Source organism: Leucoraja erinacea, chromosome 8 (genome assembly GCF_028641065.1).
Source record: "Leucoraja erinacea ecotype New England chromosome 8, Leri_hhj_1, whole genome shotgun sequence".
Classification (NCBI taxonomy): domain Eukaryota; kingdom Metazoa; phylum Chordata; class Chondrichthyes; order Rajiformes; family Rajidae; genus Leucoraja; species Leucoraja erinaceus.
This window is the reverse complement of record NC_073384.1, coordinates 21484359-21507761: the sequence shown is the minus strand read 5'-3', so window position 1 is coordinate 21507761 and position 23403 is coordinate 21484359.

The window sequence follows — 23403 nt, the reverse complement described above, 5'->3', positions numbered from 1 at the left end:
TTGCATAAATGTTAGTCAGTTAGTTTGGAGGGATTTTATGTGGTGGTGGTGGTGGTGTAGGGGTGAAGGGGGAAACTTTAATTCTTAGTACCATACCTACCTGGTCGGCGACTCCCAACCTCGCGGAGCTGGGGGCCCCGTCCGGCCGCGGGCGGCGCCGGTTGTAGCTCCGACCCCGGCAACTCTACCCCTGGCTGCGAGGCGCTCCAAATCCAGCGCGGCCCGCGGCCGGACGTCCCAGCTCCGAGAATGTCGGGAGTCAGCGGCGTCGCAGCGCTGGGATACCAGCGGGGAGCGAGCAATGCCTTACCGGGTCGCCGTGCGGCAAGCTCCGGAGCGCTGTGGCCGCCTTCTTCCAACATTCGCGGAGCGTCGCTGGATTTGGAGCCGCGGAGCTGAGGGCTCCGTCCGGCCGCGGGCGGCGCCGGTTGGAGCTCCGACCCCGGCAACTCTACCCCTGGCTGCGCGGCTCCAAATCCAGCGACGCTCCGCGATGTTGTGTGTCGGCGGCCACAGCGCTCCGGAGCTTGCCGCACGGCGACCCGGTAAGGCATTGCCCGCACCCCGCTGGTATCCCAGCGCTGCGACGCCGCCGACTCCCGACATTCGCGGAGCTGGGGCGTCCGGCCGCGGGCCGCGCTGGATTTGGAGCGCCTCGCAGCCAGGGGTAGAGTTGCCGGGTTCGGAGCTACAACCGGCGCCGCCCGCGGCCCAACCGGCCACAGCGCTGCGGAGCTTACTGCACGGCGACCCGGTAAGGCATTGACCGCTCCCCGCCTCTCCGACCAGGTAGGGGACTAAGAATTAAAGTTTACCCCTTCACCCCCCTTCACATAAAAGCCCTCCAAACTAACTGACTAACATTTAAGCAATGATTTACAGATGTTTAAGCGTCTCCCGGTCTCCAGGGAGGAGGCAGCCGCTACAGTAGTACAGACCTGGGTTGACCGTGGGTCGTTTTGGGTCAGGTTTGGCGCCAAACGCGAGCTTTGGTGCGCAGACGACATCTGGAAAAAATGGCCGGTTTTCAGAGCTTTTCGGTTTCTGGAACACCGGATAAAAGGTTGTGCACCTGTAGTACAATGGTGCAATCTTTATCTACAATGCTCTTGACCCCCTTGGCGACCAGCGTTCATGGACGGCTTCCAGAGTCCTCGTGGACACCGCGTGTCCCCTCTTATGGGACACTCGAGCGTGGATGTAGGCCCGGAAGAGGGGCAGGCAGCTGACTCTGGTGTGACCATCGACCGCCCGCTGCCTGCACCATCTTGGACAGGCCCAGGAGCAAACCGACAGGGAGATCCCCCCCCCCTCCCCCCACCCCCGATCGGCCCTCCCCATTCCCTGCCCTGTGCCCAAATACCAGGAAAATTATCACCAATGCATCCATTTCTAGGGCCACATCCTTGAGTACTCTGGGATGCAGACCATCAAGCCCTGGGGATTTATCTGCCTTCAGTCCCAACAGTTTACCTAACACCATTTCCTGAATAATGTGGATTCCCTTCAGTTCCTCCCTCACACTAGATCCTCAGTCCCCTTGTATTTTCTGGTAGATAGTTTGTGTCTTCCTTAGTGAAGACAGAACCAAAGTTTTTGTTTAACTGTTCAAATATTACCTTTCAACCATTCATAATCATTTCATAGTTTGAATCGGGCCTCATTCAAAAATGAACAGAATCTTTTCCAACTCTTTGCTCTTTCATTTAGTTTGGTTTAGAGATACAGCACTGTAAGAGGCCCTTCGGCCCACCGAGACCGCACCATCCAGCGATCCCCGCACTCTAACACTATCCTACGCACACTAGGGACAATTTACATTTATACCACAGCCAATTAACCTACAAACCTGTACGTCTTTGGAGTGTGGAACGTGGAGAATGTACAAACTCCGTACAGACAGCAATCGTAGTCGGGATCAAACCCGGGTCTCTGGCCCTGTAAGCGATGTAAGGCAGCATCTCTGCCGCTGCGCCACCGAAGCTAAGAGCTCTGGGAACCAAAGATACTGCTGGGAACTTTTGCAACAGCTCCTGCTCAGCTGAACACAAGATTGGGCGGACCGCAATTGGGAGGCCACGAGTCAGCCCCTGCTTGCAGGACCTAGCAGACGGCAGTCTTGAAAGGGGAGACTGCCCGCTGAGCCAGCCCCTGCTTTTCGACAGACGCAACAGGCGAGGAGCAAGGCCGGTAGGAGAGTGAACTGGGGTTCGGCCTATTAAGATGAACGGACAAGGAGAGGACTTCAGTTCACAGGTTGATGCACACCTCCAAGGAAGGTGATGGTTGGAGGCCCGCAGCAGCCTGGGGCTCAGGACGTGCCTGTATTGGGCACCACTCATAACAACTAGAGTGAGGACTGCACATTGAAAATTGCACCAAAACATGGCACCTATTGCATGCAGGACCAGTGGCCTAATTCTGTCCAATTCCCTAATTGGAACTGTGCTTTAGTGTGGCAATGCTCTACTGGACTGTACGAAAATAATTTCACTCTTTGTTTCCACATGTAACCATAAAAGCACGATTGAGATGCTGCCTGCACTAACCTGCTGTTTCCAGCATTTTCTGTTCTTAATGAAATAAAGATCCATTACACTTCAAATCAACAAGAGGTCACGAGCAAATCTATAACACCCTGCAGTGATCCTGCATCACAAACAAATGAGCACAGAACCTTTTCCATTACTTCAACGCAGGTTATTTGTGCCTTCCTCATCTCTTTGGCAGAGTTGTGTGTATCGGTTCCAATACAAATTGCATTTAGATAGGCACAGGAGGGTGCATGGGAGTGGAAGGATATGGATTATGTGCAGGCAGATGGGGTTAGTTGAATTGGACATCAAGGTCAGCACAGACATCATGGGCCTAGAGCCTGTTCCTGTGCTGTACTGTTTAACATTCTATAAAGGAGGATAGTAAAAGCTTCTTTAGGTATGTGAAGCGGAAAAAAATAGTTAAGACAAATGTAGGTCCCTTCAATTCAATTCAACTTTAATGTCATTGCACAAATACAAGTATGGGTACAACGAAATGCAGTTTAGCGTTAGTCCGTAGTATAGTGCAATATAAAAATAAAAAATACAGAATAATCAAACAATGTGGAGAAGTCTATCGGCGGGACTCCGAGTTCAGTAATGTGATGGTATTATTGTAGAAGCTGTTCCTCATCCTACTAGTATGAGACCTGAGGCTCCTGTACCGCCTCCCTGATGGGAGGAGGGCAAATAGTCCATGTTTGGGGTGGGAGGGGTCTTTAATAATCTTCCCGGCCCATCTCAGCCACCGTTTTCTGTGGAGGGCATCCATGGCAGGGAGCGGGGCACCGATGATGTACTGCGCGGTTTTCGCCACCCGTTGTAGTGCCTTCCTGTCCGCTACAGTGCAACTGCTGTACCATACCGTGAAGCAGGTGGTCAGGATGCTTTCGATGGTACAGCGGTAAAAGTCGGTCAAGATCTGGGGGGACAGGTGAGCTTTCTTGAGCCACCTCAGGAAGTAAAGGCTTGGAGGTGTTGAGGGACCAGGACAGATCCTCCGAGATGTGTACCCGAGGAATTTGTAGTTGGAGACGTGCTCCACCTCGGTCCCATTTATATGTATGGGGGTATGTCTGCCCCCTCTGATCTTCCTGAAGAAAACAATAATTTCCTTTGTCTTCTTGGAGTTGAGGACGAGGTTATTGTTGGCACACCAGGTTGTCAGGTGCTGGACCTCATACCTGTAGGCTGACTCGTCGTTGTCACTGATCAGTCCTACCACCGTGGTGTCATCGGCAAACTTCATGATGGTGTTGGAGCCATTCTTAGGGATGCAGTCATGGGTGAAGAGGGAGTAGAGGAGAGGGCTGAGCACACAGCCTTGAGGCACGTTCAGTGTTGTAGTGGAGGAGGTGAGGTTATTGACCCTAACAGACTGCGGTCTGTTGGTGAGGAAATCCAGTGTCCAATTGCAGAGGGAGGTGGAGATGCCAAGTCCGCTGAGTTTGGTGATCAAGCTGGCGGGGATGACAGTGTTTAAGGCAGAGCTCTATCAATGAACAGCAACCTGATGTTGGAGTTGTTGCTGTCCAGGTGGGTCAGGGCAGAGTGTAGGGCCGCCGATATGGCGTCCTCTATAGACCTGTTGGTCCGGTAGGCAAACTGATGGGGGTCCAGTGTGGGGGGGAGGCTTGCTTTGAGGTGAGCCAAGATCAGCCGCTCAAAGCACTTTGCAATGACAGGGGTGAGTGCCACTGGGCGGAAATCGTTGAGACTCCCTGTGGCTGATTGTTTGGGCACTGGCACGATGGTTGATGTCTTGAGGCAAGTGGGGACAACATCCTGGGCCAGTGACAGATTGAAAATGTCAGTGAAGACCAGGGATAGTTGTCCAGCACATGCCCTGAGCACCCGCCCGGGGATGCCATCGGGGCCGGCAGCTTTGTGCTCAATCACCTGTGCTCATTCACCTTGAAGACAGAAACAGGTGAATTTATTATGGGGAACAAGAAAATGGCAGACGAGTTGAACAGGTACTTTGGAACTGTCTTCACTGAGGAGGACACAAACAATCTCCCAGATGTACTAGAGGCCAGAAGACCTCGGGTGAAGGACGAAGTGAAGGAAATTCACATTAGGCAGGAAATTATGTTAGGTAGACTGATGGGACTGAAGGCTAATAAATCCCCTGGGCCTGATGGTCTGCATCCAAGGGTAGTTAAAGAAGTGGCTCTAGAAATCGTGGACGCATTAGTGATCATTCTCCAATGTTCTATACATTCAGGATCAGTTCCTGTGGATTGGAGGGTAGCTAATGTTAAACCACATTTTAAGAAAGGAGGGAGAGAGAAAACAGGTAATTATAGATCAGTTGGCCTGACATCGGTGGTGTGCAAGATGCTGGAGTCAATTATAAAAAATGAAATAGTGGCACCTTTAGATAGCAGTAACAGGATTGGTCCAAGTCAGCATGGATTTATGAAGGGGAATTCATGCTTGACCAATCTTCATGAATTTTTTGAGGATGTAACAAGGAAAATGGACAAGGGAGAGCCAGTGGATGTAGTGTACCTGGGCTTTCAAAAAGCCTTTGATAAGGTCCCACATAGGAAATTAATGGACAAAATTAGAACACATGATATTGGGGGTAAGGTACTGACATGGCTAGAAAATTGGTTGGCAGACGGGAAACAAAGAGTAGGGATTAACGGGTCTCTTTCAGAATGGCAGGCAGTGACTAGTAGGGTACCACAAGGCTCGGTGCTGGGACCGCAGCTGTTTACAACATACATTAATGATTTAGATGAAGGGATTAAGAGTAACATTAGCAAATTTGCAGATGACACAAAGCTGTGAATTGCGAGGAGGATACTAAGAGGATGCAGGGTGACTTAGACAGGTTGGGTGAGTGGGCAGATGCATGGCAGATGTAGTTTAATGTGGATAAATGTGAGGTTATCCACTTTGGTGGCAAAAACAGGAAGGCAGATTATTATCTGAAAGGTGTCATGTTAGGAAAAAGGGAAGTACAGTGTGATCTGGGTGTCCTTGTTCATCAGTCACTGAAAGTAAGCAGGAACAGTAGGCAGTGAAATGGCCTTCATAACAAGAGGAGTTGAGTATAGGAGCAAAGAGGTCCTACAGTTGTGCAGGACCCTAGTGAGACCCCACCTGGAGTATTGTGTGCAGTTTTAATCCCCAAATTTGAGGAAAGACATTCTTGCTATTGAGGGAGTGCAGCTTAGGTTCATGAGGTTAATTCCCGGGATGGTGGGACTGCCATATGTTGAAAGAATGTGTAGATGGAATATGTTGGTCGGTGTGGGCAAGTTGGGCTGAAGGGTCTGCTTCCACATCGTATGACTCTGACTTGATCTCAGAATTTCAGCAACTGAATCATTTTCCTGTTCAGTCATTCCCAACAATGAGAATGACGTTTACTGGCAGGGTCCCCTCAAGCCAAGTTTAAGGTGAAGTTTAAATCATGCATGAATGAGTGGTTTTCATGTATTTAGCCCATGGCATATTCAGTGGTCAAGTTACTAAACACTAAAGGTCACACTAGTTATGAGCTCATTGTCTTCAAGACCAAATCCTATGAAGTTTAGCAGAGTACATGGATTTGCTATTACGGTTCGTGTTCATCACCTGCTAAGTTTCCCTGACAGGTTTCCAGTTGTATTAAGGCACACGTGGTGTGAATTATACACTTGCTTGCTTTCAGAAGCCAAGTGATGTTGAAACTGTTGTGATTCTCACCAGTAGGAGAGGCTGTCTGTGGCAAGGAATCCTACAGTGCAGCGATAGCTTTGTAGATGCTGTTTCAGTTAGTGAAACCCATTGAATCTTTATACATTCAAGTACTGATTTTACAATACTGTCTTGGGTTTCAAATGTTTTAAAAATCTATTCCTAACTTCTGCATTGACTCTGCACTATGACAGCCACAGGCCACAATAAACTAGTCAGTGATAGATACAGCTTCCCATTTCCCTTCGCTAGCTACAGGCATCAAACTAATTGTTTCATTGGCAAATAGCTTGAGCGCTATACGATTGCAAAAATCTCCAAACTCAGCAATGTGCTTTGAAAATGTTTGTTTGAATGTATGGCATGAAGGTAGTTGTGAACAAGGAGGTGTTGCTTGACTTAACTCACAGCATTAGTCATTTAGTTTTGTTCAAGATGTGGCCAGGGCAATTTATTTAAAAATACATTCTTACAAAGGGCTGACAATGCCAATATTTATTGTCAAGACTTCATCGCAGTTAAATAAGATGAATGATTTTTTGTTTTGATTAGTGGAACAGGATAAGGGGTTGAGTGGAAACAAAAGAGGGTGCAGATGCTGCAAAGGACAAGCTGCTGGAGGAACTCAGTGGGTCTGGCAAATCTATGGACGGATATGCACAGTTGATGTTTCAGTTCTAAACCCCTTTCTCTGGACTATTGAAGGGTCTCGACCTGAAACATTGGGTGCAAAACACTTCCTCTGTTACTACTGAAGGGTCTCGACCTAAAACGTTGACTGTCCATTCCCCACCACAGATGCTGAGTTCCTCCAGCAGTTTGATTTGTGCACGAGATATTGAATGTCCTACTCCTGCTTCATACTTAACATGTGCACTCACAAACAGACCCAATTGGGTAAGGATGACAGATATTCATGAACCGCAGACCTTTTGATTATAATCTGTTCATTTTACGGTCAACATCACAATATAATTTTTTTATTCCAGGTTCTATTTAAATTATTCAGCTGATATTTGAACTCTTGCTTCTGAATCAATAGCCCAGATAGCACAGTGGAGCTGCTGCCTCACACATATGTGACTAAGGTTGTATCCTGACCTCCGTTATTGATTGTACGGAGTTTGCATGTTCTTCCCGTGACTACATGAGTTTCCTCTGAGTGGTCCAGTTTCCTCTCATGTCCTAGATTGGGGCTGACAAATTCATTTTCATTGCAATTCCCCCAAGTATGTAGGTGAGTGATAGAATCTGAAGGGAGTGGGAGGGGCAGGGGGGAGGGGGGTGATTGATGATAATGTAGGAGGAATAAAGTAGGGTTGAGGAAGGATTAATTTAAATGGATGGTTGATGGTCAGCATGGACTTAGCTGAAGATGGACACAAAGTGCAGGAGCAACTCATCAGGTCAGGCAACATCTCTGGAGAGAAGGAATGAGTGACAATTCGGGTTAAGATCCTTGTGTGAAGAAGGGTCTCACCTGAAACATCCCGCTGAGTTACTCCAACATTTTGTGTCTATCTTCGGTGTAAACCATCTGCAGCTCCTTCCTACTCATTTTCTATGAAGATTGGCAGGACAGCTGGAGGTCTGTTTCCATGCTGTGTGATTCACTTTCTGACTGGCTAGTCTAGTGACCCATCCCATCCATGCCAGTCAAGCAAGAAACAAACCATTCGGGGAACTCGGAGGGTCGGGCAGCAACTGTGAAGGGAAAAGAGTCGTCAACAATTCGGGTCGAGAACTTGCGTCACGAGTGAAGGGAGAGGGTGGATAAAGAGGAGAGAAGGAAGAGTGAGACCAGGGCCAGTAGGCGGTAAGCAGACTGAAGAGGGGCGAGTGATGATGGACAAATGGAACCAGTCAGGGATATGGGAAGAGGTGGATTTGTGAGATAGAGGCTGGCAGGTGATACGTGGAAGCAGATAAACAAATGACAATGCAGCAGAGTATGAGAGGGGAGGGTGAAAGTGGAAACAGAGACTAGAAGGTGATCAGCAGGGGCACAAAGGCTACCAATGCTGGAATCTGTAAAGAACACCTCATATTCCATCTGGATAATCTACACCCAATATTGTATTTTACATTCTCTTGTTTTCCTCCAGTTCAGCTCTGAGGAAGATTTTTTTTCACCCAGAAGATGATTGAAATTTGGAATACACTGTCCAGAGTGGAGTCAAATACACTCACAACATTTGAAAAGAATCTTGCAAAGCATGTGAATGGTCAAGATATAGAAAGCTGCAGATGAAGTGCGGGTAAATAAGATTAGTGTAGATGGGTAGTTAAAGGTGGGCACGGACACGGTGGATCGAAGGGCCTGCCTTTTTGCTGTATTAAAATACATTTTCATGACTCAGTGAGAACTGTATGGGGTACTCTAGTTTGAGTGCACTAATGGTTGATACTTACCATCTTAGAATCACCCAGCTACATTCTGAAAGGTGTGCACCATATCCTATGAATGAATTGGAATTAGACATACAGCACAGAAGCCCACTCTGTCTGCACCAAACGTCAATCACCCATTTATATTAAAGCTTATTCCTATTAAATCTTTTCCCCTTCACCTAAACCCATATCCTCTGGTCCTTGATTCACCTACTCTGGGCAAGAGACTGTGTATCTACCCAATCTATTCCTCTCATGGTCTTATACACCTCTATACGATCACCCTTCATCCTCCTGCGCTCCAAGGAATAGAGTCCCAGCCTACTCAACCTCTCTCTTTAGCCCACATCCTCTAGTCCTAGCAGCATCCTCGTAAATCAACATTAATTCAATGTTTTAAATTCTCTCCACATTGCCATCAATTTACAAGATCGCACCATTCACCCCTCCATGGGCAATTAACAGCGGCCAATAGACCTTCCATCCTCCACATGTTTGTGATGTGGAAGGAAACCGGAGTGCCCCATAGAAACCCACACGCAGTCATCAGAAGATCATGCACACTCTCCGCAGTGAGCATCGAAGGTCAGAATTGAACCTACTTTACTGGTGCTGTAAGGTAACGGCTCTACCTACTGTGCCACTGTGCTGCCCCCTAGTGGTATTGTTTTGGGTGATGTGTGTGCTTGTATCACATTTCTCTTTTCTCCTGGTAATTACACACTTAGTTATTTCCTCTTATTTTCGCCCCTGCTGCATCAACCTTCAATTACATTAATTCATAAGTTATAGGAGCAGAATTAGGCCATTCGGCCCATCAAGTCTACTCCGCCATCCAATCATGGCTGATCTATCTTTCCCTCTCAACTCCATTCTCCTGCCTTCTCCCCATAACCCTGACACTGGAACTCATCAAGAATCTGTCAATTTCTGCCTTAAAAATATCCATTTCCTTGGCCTCCATAACCTTCTGTGGCAATTAATTCCACAGATTCATCACCTTCTGAGTAAAGAAATTCCTCCTCATCTCCTTTCTAAAGGTACATCCTTTTATTTTGAGACTATGGCCTCTGGTCCTAGACTCTCCCACTCGTGGAAACATCCTCTCCACATTCACCCTATCCAGGCCTTTCACTATTCGATAAGATTCAATGAGGCCCTCATCCTTCGAGACAAGCGAGTACAGGCCCAGTGCCGTCAAATGCTCATCTTATGCCTACTCATTCCAGGTATAATTCTCATAAAGTTGCTTTGAACTGGTACCGGTTAACAGTGGCAACCTTCATGTGCTTCTTTCATGCCTTAAATCGTTTCTTCTCTCTCTCTCTCTCTCTGTTGGGTGCTCCTGGCTTTCTTACACACATTAGGATTTCCAGCACGTGCAGTATACTCCTTTGATGCATTCATATCACTATGTGATATACCCGACAAGGCATTTAAACCTCTGTGCTTTGGGATCAAGGTTTAGTACTACTTATCATTCGGAGGCAGTGCGAATGAATCCTGCATCCGACTGTGAACATCTACTGCGGTTAAAGCTTAATTACTGAACCTGATAAAGGGCAAGGCTTCACCTTAGTTTAAACCAGCTTTAGTTGTACTAAAATGGCTAATGATTAGGTTTGTAGGATTGTGGCCATGGCATAGTTTCCAAGTTGTAGACAATATGAATCCAATTTTGCTTTTTAAAATTCGATTGGCTGGCTAAATGGCATCGGGGAAACATCACGCTGCCCATTTTCTCTGCACAATTTTCCTCTGAGCTGCCCAGGGCATAATTAGCATGTGAATTTGTAATTACGCTTAAAGACATTACAATTTAGAAAAGCTTATTCATCTTCGAGTGTTGCTAATTTAATTCAGTCGTGGTTCAAAGCTTGGATGTTAGCCAGGTCTTACTACATGCAAGAAGGGATGGCTTTATCACCTGAGGAATTATTAATGCAAGTGAATCCTGTGTAATGCACAATGAACAAACCTCTTGTTATTGTCAAAGCAAGGTCAGAAACCAGGGGGCAGGGCATTAAAGTGAGGGCCAAAGTTTAAAGGAGATGTGTAGGGCAAGTTTTCTTTACACAGAGTTCTGTGAATGCCTTCCAGGGGTGGTGATGGAGGCAGATACGATAGTGACATTTAAGAGACTTTTGGATATCATGTATCTATACATTGTAAATGGCTCGCTTGTAATCATGTATTGTTTTTCTGCTGGCTGGATAGCATGCAACGAAAGATTTTCACTGTACCTCGATACACGTGATAATAAACGGAGTTTGTACATTCTGCATGTTACCTCGTGGGTTTTCTCCATGATCTACGGTTTCCTCCCACACTCCAAAGACATACAGGTTTTGCAGATTGATTGGCGGTATAAGTGTAAATTGTCCCTGTTGTGTGTAGCATGGTGTTAATGTGCGGGGATCGCTGATCAGTGTGCACTTGGTGGGCCGAAGGGCCTGTTTCCCTGCTCTATCTCTAAACAACTACAATAAACCTGATACAATACAAGAAGGGGGAAAAAAACTTGTGATGTCTAATCTTTTGCTGGTTCCAGTGTTAACTTGAAGGTAATTCAATGATATTTTGTATCTCCAAAGGAGCAGTGACCTTAGAAATAGGGTTTGACATCCAAGCTTGAGGTGATCCCAGCAGGGGACATCAGCACGCCAAGGAGTGTGAGGTGAACAATACTGTCACTGCAATCACACATCTGCTGTCAAACGTCTGGTACGCTGATATTTCTGATATCAGCTCAGTAGCTCACAAGCCTCCGAGGCAAGAGCTCGTTAGCTGACACTTTCCTCCCAGTTCTCAGCGTCTAATCTAGTCCGATGTCCTGTTAAATTGCTGTCACTCAGGTAAACACCATCCTGCTCAGCTCGAAGAGAAAGATCCAAAGGCGCTATCTGAAGAAAAAAAAAATTTGGTGGAGGTGCGGGGGGAGCATGTGATGTGTTGCATTTTTAGACCTGGCAAGATCTCAGGACATCTCTAAGCATCCGTGTCCAATTTAAAATGTACTCCACATGTGTAGCATAGGATAGCAGCAAGTTACATTTCACTAGCATTTGTAACCTTAATCAATACCAGTGATAAAAATGTTGCTGGCTTTTTCACTTGGTCGCTGATTTTCACATCAAACAACCTTACACAAATTAGCGGTTGATCCTCCAGAACTAATTAGCGGTTGATCCTCCTTAACTGCAAAAGTGACTAACAGGAGGATGGTTTGGAGGACAGATTAAATAAATTGTAACTCAAGTGGGGAATCCAAGGGGTTTGGGGAACATTGGTGTTCAAATCCACAATGGGATTGAGTGAGTGGTTTCAAGGACAGAAATGCAGGAGTTGGCACAGATTTAGGATAAAAACACAAAATCCTTGGGATCCTCAGCTGGTTAGGCAGCATCTAATCTGAAACATTAACTCTATGCCCGTCTCGAAGACACTGCCTGGCCCACTGAGGATTCCAGCATTTTAGATCATGGAACTGTATAGCATGGGAACAGGATCTTCAGCCTGCAATGTCAAGCAATTAGCATCTCTCTCGATGCTAATGATTCCATGGCATGTATCTCTTTTTCCTGGATAGCTTGAGGACCCTCTACACCCTCTCTAGCTTAATCACATCCTTCCTCTGCAATAGCAGCTCGACCTGCGCACAATATTCCAAGTGTAAATTTACCAAAGTCTTGTAAATCCTGTACTAAGTAGGGAAACCAGATCTGTAGAACCAGGGCCCCAAATAATTGGAACAAAACATCTCTAGCATTACACATAAATCCTCTTGTAAAAATGTCCAAGCATCTATTAACTACTTAATTACGGGCATGCTAACTTTCAGTGATGTGGGAACATGGATATAGGCGACACAGTGGTGCTGCTAGTAGTGCCAATGCCTTACTGCACCCAAGGCCAGCAGCACAATCAAGGACGAGTTGCACACACTGGCCACTCCCTCTTCTTCCCTCTCCCATCGGGCAAAAGATATAGAAGTTTGAAAACACACACTTCCAAATTCAGGAACCGTTTCTATCCAGCTGATATCAGGCAACTGAACCATCCTACCACAACTAGAGAGCAGTCCTGAACTACTATTTTCCTAATTGGATCGTATTTTATTGGCTTAACCTTGCACTAAACATTATTCCCTTATCATGTATCTGTACACTGTGAATGGCTCGATTGTAATCATGTTTTGTCTTTCCACTGGTTGATTAGCAAGCAACAAAACCCCGGTACACATGACAATAAACTAAACAGGCTGGATCTTGGGACCAAGCCCATAGCTCCCTGAAAGTGACAACATGTGGTAAAGAAGGTGTATGGTATGCTTACTATTGTTGATTGGGACATTGTATATAACTTCATGTTAAGTTGCACCTTTATAAAACTTTGGTTGGGCAATATTTGCGCAGTTTGGGCCCCATATCTGAGGAAGTATGTGCTGGCGGTAGACAACCGGAAACAGAGTATGGTAGACAATCAAAACCTTTTTCCCAGGTGGAAATGTCAAAGACTAGGGGCGGGAATGGATGAAAAAGTGAGCTACGGTAGAACTAATGTGAATGGGTGATTAACGGTCAGTGTGTGGACTTAGAAAACCGAAGGGCTTATTTGCATGCTGCATCTTTGAGACCATTGCTTTGAAGTCAGATGGAGAGATTAAAGGAGGGGCAAGTTTTTTTACACAAAGTGTTGGGTCACCTGGAACACGGTGTCAGTGGAGGTGGTGGATGCAGATATGATAAGAAGCTATAAGAGCAGTAGATGGATTTGCAGGAAATGGATTCGGTGCATGGACACTGATCCTGTGCTATACTGGTCAGCGTTCTATGCTTCAATATTCTTGCTCCTGCAATTCCAATTCCAACTGGGTGGCACGGTGGCACAGCGATAGAGTTGCTGCCTTACAGCTCTTGCAACGCCGGAGACCCGGGTTCGATCCCGACTACGGATGCTCTCTGTATGGCGTCTGTACATTCTCCCCGTGGCCATGTGGGTTTTCTTGAGATCTTCGGGTTCATGCCACACTTCAAAGATTATTAGGTAACTTGGCTTGGTAATTGTAAAAATTGTTCCTAAGTGTGTGGAGGATAGTGTTATTGTGCGGGGATCGCAGACCCGGTGGGTCGAAAGGCCTGTTTCCATGCTACATCTCTAAATTAAACTAAACTCTGGCAAGTTAATATTAAATTCAACACACTTTCCACAGTGCCAATCAAGCAACTCAAAACACATCTTTAATTTCCCATCAGCCAGAATTACAATGACAAACGGCTGGATCTGATTTCACTCTAAACAGTGGACACCTTGAGCTTGTAGTTCAAGATAGCATCAAGAATTTTCCGGTCAATTACTGCTATCTCACTGTCAGTCTTCCGAGTGAAATATCATCCCACAAGGGACCTTTCCCACACAAATCTACTCCACGTTTCCGTCTAAATAAAGAGAACAAAATACATTTGAATCACAAAGACTCAGAACTGCAAAGAAAGCTGTTATCTAAAATATTTGTGCACCTGCCAATTATGCAAGACTGTATTCCTTGTGATCTGGAAAACAAAACTGAATTTGAATTGCAATGGAGATGGTTTCTCGTTAAACTTTCCTGCGTATTTTTCACAGAAGTTGGAAACAGACTAAATGGTGTCAGGAGAACAAAGACGACTTATACTGTGGTTCATTCTGGGTGCATTACAAGACTTTGAGGCGTGACAGAGGCGCAGCTGGTAGATTCACTGCCTCTCAATGTCAGAGATCCGTGTTCGATCTGACCTCTGGTGCTGACTTTGTGGAGTTTGCATGTGCTCACGGTGACACTTTCCACTGGGTGGTGCGGTTCCCTTCCAAAGACATGGTAAGTTTATTGGCCACGGTAAATCGCCCCATGGTGTTGGTGAATGGCAAAAAATGTGGGAAATAGAAGAGAATATGAAGAAAATGAAAAATGGGATTAATGTTGGATTCATGTAGAAAAAAATAACTGAGCCTGGTTAATACACAAAAGGAAACATAATGCTGGAGTAACCCATCAGGTCAGACATCAGTTCATTTCAGTGAAATGAATGAATGAATGATACTTTATTGTCACATGTGACAAGTCACAGTGAAATTCTTTGCTTTACATACCCAAGGTATGCAAAGAGTCACCACATAAAGGGCGCCGGCAAAGGTACAAATATCCCAATTTAAAACAAACCATTTTTAACACATTCCATTTGTGATCCCCCTTAGTTCTTAGCGGTACCTCCCACAGCGGGTCCTTTGGTCTCCCTCTCGACAGTCCCCCACAGTGGGTCCTCCTTTGTTCTTGGTGACGCGTCTAACCTTACATTAATGCTATGAAGGTTGAGTACTGAGTATGCTGTATACTTTTTCCTTAGCAGGTTCGTTGCTATCATTTAAAAATAAATTGGATAGGCATATGGATGAGAAGGGAATGGATGGGTTATGGTATGAGTGCAGGCAGGTGGGACTAAGGGAAAAAAAGTTGTGTCGGCACGGACTTGTAGGGCCGAGATGGCCTGTTTCCGTGCTGTAATTGTTAAATGGTTATATGGTTATATGGTTATATTTAAACTCCCAGAGTACAACTCCTCACATTTGTCCAGATTAAACTCCATCTGCCATTTCTCTGCCATACCTGTAATGTTTACATTTATGTAAGATCTACATTTATGTCAAAGTCCTTTTCATATGTTACAAACATATCCCAGCACAGATTCCTGTGGAATACTACTGGTCAAAAGTTTCCCAGCCAGAATAATGCCCTTCCACCACTACACTGTGTTCCATGGGAAAACCAGTTTTGGCCAAGTTCAAGTTACCATGGATTCCATGCATGTTAACCTTCTATATCAGCCTATGATGAGGGACTAGTGGATGGTGAAAAGGTTTTGGAGAATGAGGAGATCTCAGTCTCAAAAAACCCAGTTAAATTGTCCAAATTAATCTTCCCTGTCTGAATAAGTTGTCCAACGACTCCAAACGTCACCTATCCATGTTCTCCAGGGAGGGGTGCTGCCAGACCCACTGAGTTAGTCCAGCACTGTGTCTTATTTTGGTAAACTAGCATCTGCATTTTCTTGTTTCTAATCTCCCCTGTTCACGTATTCAGGTCCATTATTCTTTCTTACACTTGCCTTTTAAATGTTGAATATTTTGCTGTCATGAATAAATTGCCAAATTCAATAATCTCTATTCTGTCACATTGTATTGCAAATACTCTTCAGTTATTCTTATTTTTCTCTGCATTTTGAAGAAAGTCAATTTTACGGGAATGGAAATAGAGTCGATTCAGTTAACAAATAAATTAGATAGTGGAAAGATCACCAAAAGGCTAATGGAGCGATTCAATGTCAATTTTAACTGTTTTGTTATAATGGAGTTGCTGCAATGTGATTTTATGCAGAAATGTACAATCAAATTGCCTTAAAAATCAGTTTTTGCCCCGTCACTTGGCTTTCATTGCTGTGTTAGCTTAAAGGCACTGACGTCACAAATTGTGTGTGGAATTGCAGGGCACAAAATATGTGACAATGTAAATCCTGCCATTGTCATCGTCTACTTTTGTCAAAATACTTGGCTTTCTTATTTCCTTGCTTGTAATTTGAAATGTTTCTCCCACAGCTTGGCTTCTGACTGACATTCAGTCCATTGGTCCAACGCCATCTCCTATTAAAGTAATCTCATCAGCCCCATTCGTCTGCATTCTTCTCAGGTTTCAATTTCGAGTCATTGAGAAATTGGGACCATCAAACACACATCTACACTGATCCTTAGGAGGTGGGCGGCACAGTGCCATAGCAGTAGACCTTGGTTCGATCCTGACTATGGGTACTTTCTGTACGGAGTGTGTACGTTCTCCCCGTGACCATGTGTGTTTTCCCTTGGTTCTCCAGTTTACTCCCACACACCAAAGATGCATAAGTTTGTAGGTTAATTTGGCTTCGGTGAAAATTGTAGTTTTGTCTTAGTTTAGTTTAGAAATACAGCACAATAACACTACCCTACACACACTAGGGGCCAATTTACATTTATGCCAAACCAATTAGCTACAAACCTGTACTTCTTTAGAGTGTGGGAGGAAACCGAAGATCTCAGAGAAAACCCACGGGGAGAACGTACAATCTCCGCACAGACAGCACCCGTAGTCAGGATTGAAACTGGGTGTAAGGCAGCAAGGCAGTGCTGTAAGGCAGCAACCCAACCACTGTGCCACCGTGTCACCCTAATGTGTAGGATAGTGCTAGTGTATGGGAATCGCTGGTTGGTGTAGACTCGGTGGGCCGAAGGGCCAATTCTCTGTATCTCTAAGCTAAACTGAACGAAACTAGACCTGTCCCATTTTTTTGACATGCAATCCCCAAAGTTTCAACATCCCTGCAATTTACAACAGCCAATTAATTTTCCAACAAATCTTTTATATGTGGGTAAAAACTAGAGTACTCGGGGAGAACCTATGTGTCACGTAAATTGCGCAAAAGTGGCAGTGGAGGTCATACAGCACTCGTTGTCAGGAACAAACCTGGGTCTCAGACGCTATAAGGCAGCAGCTCTAGCATTGTACCCCCGTGTCGCCCCTGGTTTCACCATGTACAAGTGAAGATGCGTAAGCCCTGCTACAGCGACTGCCTATTCACCTCACCCTCGTCGAGACCAATGGAGTCTCTTCACTTTTCTATTAGAAACATAGAAACATAGAAAATAGGTGCAGGAGTAGGCCATTCGGCCCTTCAATATGATCATGGCTGATCATCCAACTCAGTATCCTGTACCAGCCTTCTCTCCATACCCCCTGATCCCTTTAGCCACAAGGGCCACATCTAACTCCCTCTTAAATATAGCCAATTAACTGACCTCAACTACCTTCTGTGGCAGAGAATTCCACAGATTCACCACTCTCTGTGTGAAAAATGTTTTTCTCATCTCGGTCCTAAAAGACTTCCCCCTTATCATTAAACTGTGACCCCTTGGACTTCCCCAACATCGGGAACAATCTTCCTGCATCTAGCCTGTCCAACCCCTTAGGAATTTTATAAGTTTCTATAAGATCCCACCTCAATCTTCTAAATTCTAGCGAGTACAAGCCGAGTCTATCCAGTCTTTCTTCATATGAAAGTCCTGACATCCCAGGAATCAGTCTGGTGAACCTTCTCAGCACTCCCTCTATGGCAAGCAATGTCTTTCCTCAGATTAGGAGACCAAAACTGTACGCAATACTCCAGATGTGGTCTCACCAAGACCCTGTACAACTGCAGTAGAACCTCCCTGCTCTTATACTCAAATCCTTTTGCTATGAATGCTAACATACCATTCGCTTTCTTCACTGCCTGCTGCACTTTCATGCCTACTTTCAATGACTGGTGTACCATGGCACCCACATCTCGTTGCATCTCCCCTTTTCCTAATCGGCCACCATTCAGATATTGGACATCAAGGCTGTGCCTGGACATTCTATATGACCCCATATCATCAGACGTGAATGATCAAGCTGTGGTGCTAAGTGGATTGTGTAGTGCTAAGTGGGCCACAAGGTTGTGTGCTGAGTCCCATCTTGTATACAATATACACTTATGACTGTATACCAACACACAGTACAAACAGGATCATCAAGTTTGCGGACGACACGACTGTGGTGGGACTGATAAACAACAACGACGAGTCTGCCTACAGGGATGAAGTCCAAAAACTGACTGTCTGGTGTACCAAAAACAACCTGGTACTCAACCCATCAAAGACAAAAGAACTGGTCGTTGACTTCAGGAGGAAGAGGAGAGAGGAACCTGCTCCCTTATACATCAAAGGAGACATGGTGGAGAGAGTCACTGGCTTTAAGTTCCTGGGAATAAACATATCCCAGGACCTCAAATGGCAAATGAACACTGTCACTCTCGTGAAGAAGTCACATCAGCGGCTGTATTTCCTGAGGTCTCTGTGGAGAGCAAACGTCTCACAGCCGCTGCTGTTGTCCTTCTACCGATGCGCCGTGGAAAGTATCCTCTCCTATGGAATCCTGGTGTGGTTTGCTAGCTGTACTGTGGCTGAGAGGAGGGCGCTGCAGGGAATTATAAAAACTGCACAGAGCATTACAAACACTCAACTGCCCTCCTTGGATGATATACGCCAGGCCACAAATATCAAGCAGGACACATCCCAACCTGCCAACCACCTTTTCACTCTGCTACCCTCTGGGAGGCGATTCAGGTCTCTGAAGGCTCGCACCGGTAGACTAAAAAATAGTTTCTACCCATGTGCGATAAAAGAGCTTATTTCCAACAGAGAACACTGGGGAAGCAAAATGTAATTCCAAGAAATGCCGCCAAATTCTTTTTAATTCTTTTTAAATACTTATTTATTATTTTACTAGTAGGTGTACATATGTGTCAATGGTTGTCGTGTGTGTATTTGTTTTAGCCGGAGGAGATGTAATGGAATTGCGTTGCACAGTATTGTGCAATGACAATAAACGTATTAATTAATTCATTCATTGTGGATTTCTGGTAAGGGAACACCTGGATGGCCTTGGTGGGAACACACTTTCTTCGCACATTTCCCCATGCAGTCAGTAAAATCTTAACGTATTTGTGCAGGTCTGTATCAAGTCCTTGAACGTCACCCAGTCTACCAACACCAAGCAGTTGTGGAGTCGTTCCTCTGCTTCCCCAGACCAGCTCTGTGCTGTCCTCACTGCAGGAGCTGCTCTCTTCAGTCAGTGTTGGTGGAGTAATGGTCAAGAATATTTGATCCTCTGGTGCTGCAGGAGATGTGCTGGTGGTAGATAAGAGGGTACTTCTTCAAACTAACCTTGTTGAAATCCTCGGATATGAAGGGAAAGGCAATGGGGTATGCCGTTTGGTGTCCATGGTGTGCAGCTCTGTTTGGGTTTTCTCTATTCAAGCCCTTCAGCTCCTTTGAAAATCAATAGACCATAACTGCTCTCAAAGATAGACGCAAAATGCTGGAGTAACTCAGCGGATCAGCCGGCATCCCTGGAGAACATGGAGAGTCGAGTAGGAACCCTTCTTCAGACTGATCTCATCTTGGCCTCAGCCCTTGTCCTGCTTTCCCCCCTTAGTCCTAAATTCTCTGATAGTCTAGACGCCTATCAGTGCAGTTTAGTGGGCCACAGTGGTTGAAGAAGGGTCCGAGTCCTGTTGTAAACTTTGTTTCAAGGCTTTTAATCAAGAACATGACCCTCCATCTCTGCCTCTAGTCATCAAAGCAAGTTCGGATTCAATTTGCAAATTTGCCTTGGATCCCGATGGCTTTGATCTTCTGAACCAGTTTTCCGTGGGAACTTTGCCAAAGGTCATATTGAGGTCCATGTGGATTATGTCAACTGCACTATTCTTATCAACATATTTAGTTACCTCTTTCAAAAAGTGAAGTATCATCCTTTCCCACAGTAGTTTTTCTAACAAGTTCTCTACCATTAATGTTACGGACTGAGTCAGCTAGAGGGATAACAACCTGACGTATGAGATTACTTTAATTAAATGTTTGGGCCCAGCAAGAAGAACAAATTCCATGAAATAAAGTACATCCCTCAATTGCAATGGTGCAATGTAAGAAGAATGTCTTTCCTTGGCAAAGAGTTCCAGGGGGTCACTCATTAAAAATAAACATTTCCCGTTTAAAATAGAGTTGAGACAGAATTATTTCCCTCAGATGTTTCTGAAATTTTAAGAACACTCTTCCTCAATGAAGTATGGAACAAAAACATTGATCTTCAAGGCTGATGTAGATATATTCTTGATAAGCAAGAGGGTGAAAGGTTAGTGTGGGTAGACAGGCTTGTGGAGTTGTGCTTCCAATTAGATCAGACCTATTCTTAATAGAAGTCGGAGCAGCCTGGTGTGACTGGGCATCCTAATTGGTATGTTTTATGATAATGTTCACTAGTGACTTGCCTGAACTGGTGAGTCAGTTTGAGAACAACCTAATTTGTAGCTCATCTTAACGTAATGTTAGGTTCAATGGGATATTAATTCCACTGAATTGAAAATAAAATGTGACAAATGAAAATTCCTCTGTAAAGAGCTTCATCTCACACAGGTTGAAGCACAAGCATCTTTATTGTTCAGGTCATTATGATCTAAACAGTACATCACACGTTCTCACTACTGCAGCTACTGGCAGGCAGTGGGCAAGTTCTTACATTATGAATGTTATAATCAGGTGAAGTTATAATTACTAAGCATTCTAATTGGCTAACATGCAATAGCCAATCTACATCTCTTCTTGCATAAATGAAAAAGCAATTAAGGCATTTCAACGACAACGAGTAAATAATAATGTTATACACAAATCGCCACATCTAGTAATAACGGGGTTAAACATAATCGCCATATCCAATGGGTGGCTTGTTAACCCGCCCAGTCCTCGTACTGTATGGAGTTGCCTCATCAACCTTTTCCTGCAAAAAGTTGATGGCGCGGTTCAGTAAGTCCGGCGGTCTGTGTGGAGACACCGCAGGGGAACTTAAGGAAGACCGTCGCGGGGACACCGGGGAGTCGGTTACAACAGGGGAAGTAGGGACAGACCGACGCAGGGAGTGGATGGGACTGGTGGCAGCAGGTGCAGACGGCTGGAACAGTGGTCAATTTAAACCAGAGCGGTGAGGCATCAGTACCCTGGAGTGCTGGATGCCGTTCCTTCACAGGAAGGAGGTGTTGATGGTTGCGTCTGTAGATGGTACCATCGACATCCACCAGGTAGAAACGTGGTTCCTTTGAGGGGACCGTAAATGTACCCCAGTTTGGTATGTCCTTTGTCTGTCTGCAGTCGGACCACTTGGCCTTGAATAAGTGGCTTAAGTGCTTTGCTGGTCTTGTCGTAACTTCGTTTCTGCGCGTCTCGATTGAACTGTACGTGCTTTTGTACCACGGCAGGGGGGCAGACTTTAGGTTTTAGGTGTTCCTGGACGACAGGCAGCGGAGGTCGTGTTCGGCGGGACATCAGGCACTGGGCTGGAGAGCCTAGAATGTTATCTCTTGCAATATTTTGTAGGTTCAACAGATCCAGGTAGACATCAGATTTGGCTAGATGGGATCGCTCCATGAGTTGTTTAGCGCTTCGAACAGCACGCTTGGCAAGTCCATTGGACTATGGGTATTCAGCGCTGCTAGTGGCATGTCGAAAGTTCCACCGCTTTGCAAAGTCTTTAAACTTTTGGCTGGTGAATTGAGTCCCGTTGTCAGTCTGGAGAGGAGCTGGAATTCCATGTACAGAGAAGTGTATCTTGAGCTTTTGGACTACGATCTCTGAAGTAACATTTCAAAACAGTTGGAGTATAAGTCCACTAACACGAGATAGTGTTTCCCGCGCCAATCGAAGATGTCGGCAGCCACTGATGACCATGGTAGAGAGGGAGCTGGTTGAGACAGGAGAGGTTGTTTTTGCTGGTGCAGTGATTGACTGTTACAGTTCACGCACAATTCTGTTTTCTCCCAAATGTACTTGGTCATTCCGGGCCAGGAGATTATTCCTTTTGCATGTTGTAAGATAGCATCCACGCCTGGGTGACCACTGTGGATTTCCTCATTGTACTCATTTTGCAAGGTTGAGGGAATGACCGCCTTGTGACCCTTGACAATTACTCCGTCCTGTAGTACTAGTTCGTCACATACCAGGAAGTAGGGTTGTTTTTTCAAAAGGGGTATTAGACTGTTTGTTTGGCCACCCGCCTTTAAAGATCGAAGTCAGTAGCTGGGAGGTTTTATCTGCAGCTGTGTGTTCGGCAAGGTGACGCAGATGGTTGGTGGGCATGAACGAGACTTTCAGGAAAGAGAACTCATCCTGTTTGAATGGGTGTTGTTCACTGGTGGTTATGCTTCTCTTTCCACAGATGCTGCCTGATCTGTTGAGTATACTCTGTTTTTATTTTCAGATTTGTGAAGGCTGTGGAAGCCAAGAATGGATATTTTTAAGGCGGGGATTGACAGATTCTTAATTAGTACGGGTGTCAGGGGTTATGGGGAGAAGGATCGGGTAGAGATGGAAAGATAGATCAGCCATGATTGAATGGAAGTGTAGACATGATGGGCCAAATGGCCTAATTGCCTAATTCAGCTCATATAACATAACATATGAACTTTATTGTATTTGTTGTGTTGGAACATTAATGTGCCTGTAAAGCTGCAAGAATGCAATTGTTTGTGTGCCAGGTCCTCATGACAGTAGCCAGAGCCACAGCATAGCCACAAATGATCTGTTTCATGCATGCAACTAATCAAGTACAAAGGAAATAAATAAATTTTATGTTGAGATGTGCTGGGCATGGGCCTAATCTACAGATTCTGTCGGTTCGAAGTTTTCCTAAAAATTCACAACAAAGTTGTATACAAAAATGGGACAGTGAGCAGCAAGTAGAGCTGCTTCCTCATAGCTCCAGTGACCTACCAATCCTGACCTCTGGTCTCGTCTATGCAGTGTTTGCAGATTCTCCCTATATTTATGTGGGATTCCACCGGGTGCTCGGGATTCCTCTCACACCCCATGGATGTACAGGTTGTTTGGTTAACTGTCCACTGTAAATTGGCCCTGGTGTGTGAGTGAGTGGTTGGCTCGGGGGGTAGCTGATGGGGACGTGTGGAGAATAAAATGGGATCAGCATAGCATTAACGTAAATTGGTCTTAATGGCGGCCATGGACTTGATGGGCTGAAGGTCCTGTTTCTTAGCTCCCTGACTCCATGATGGTCATGGCCGTCGGACCCAGGCTCCGTAATCCTTCCCAGGAGCCGATCCTTCCACCCTGCACGTGTCCTCACCCCTGCACT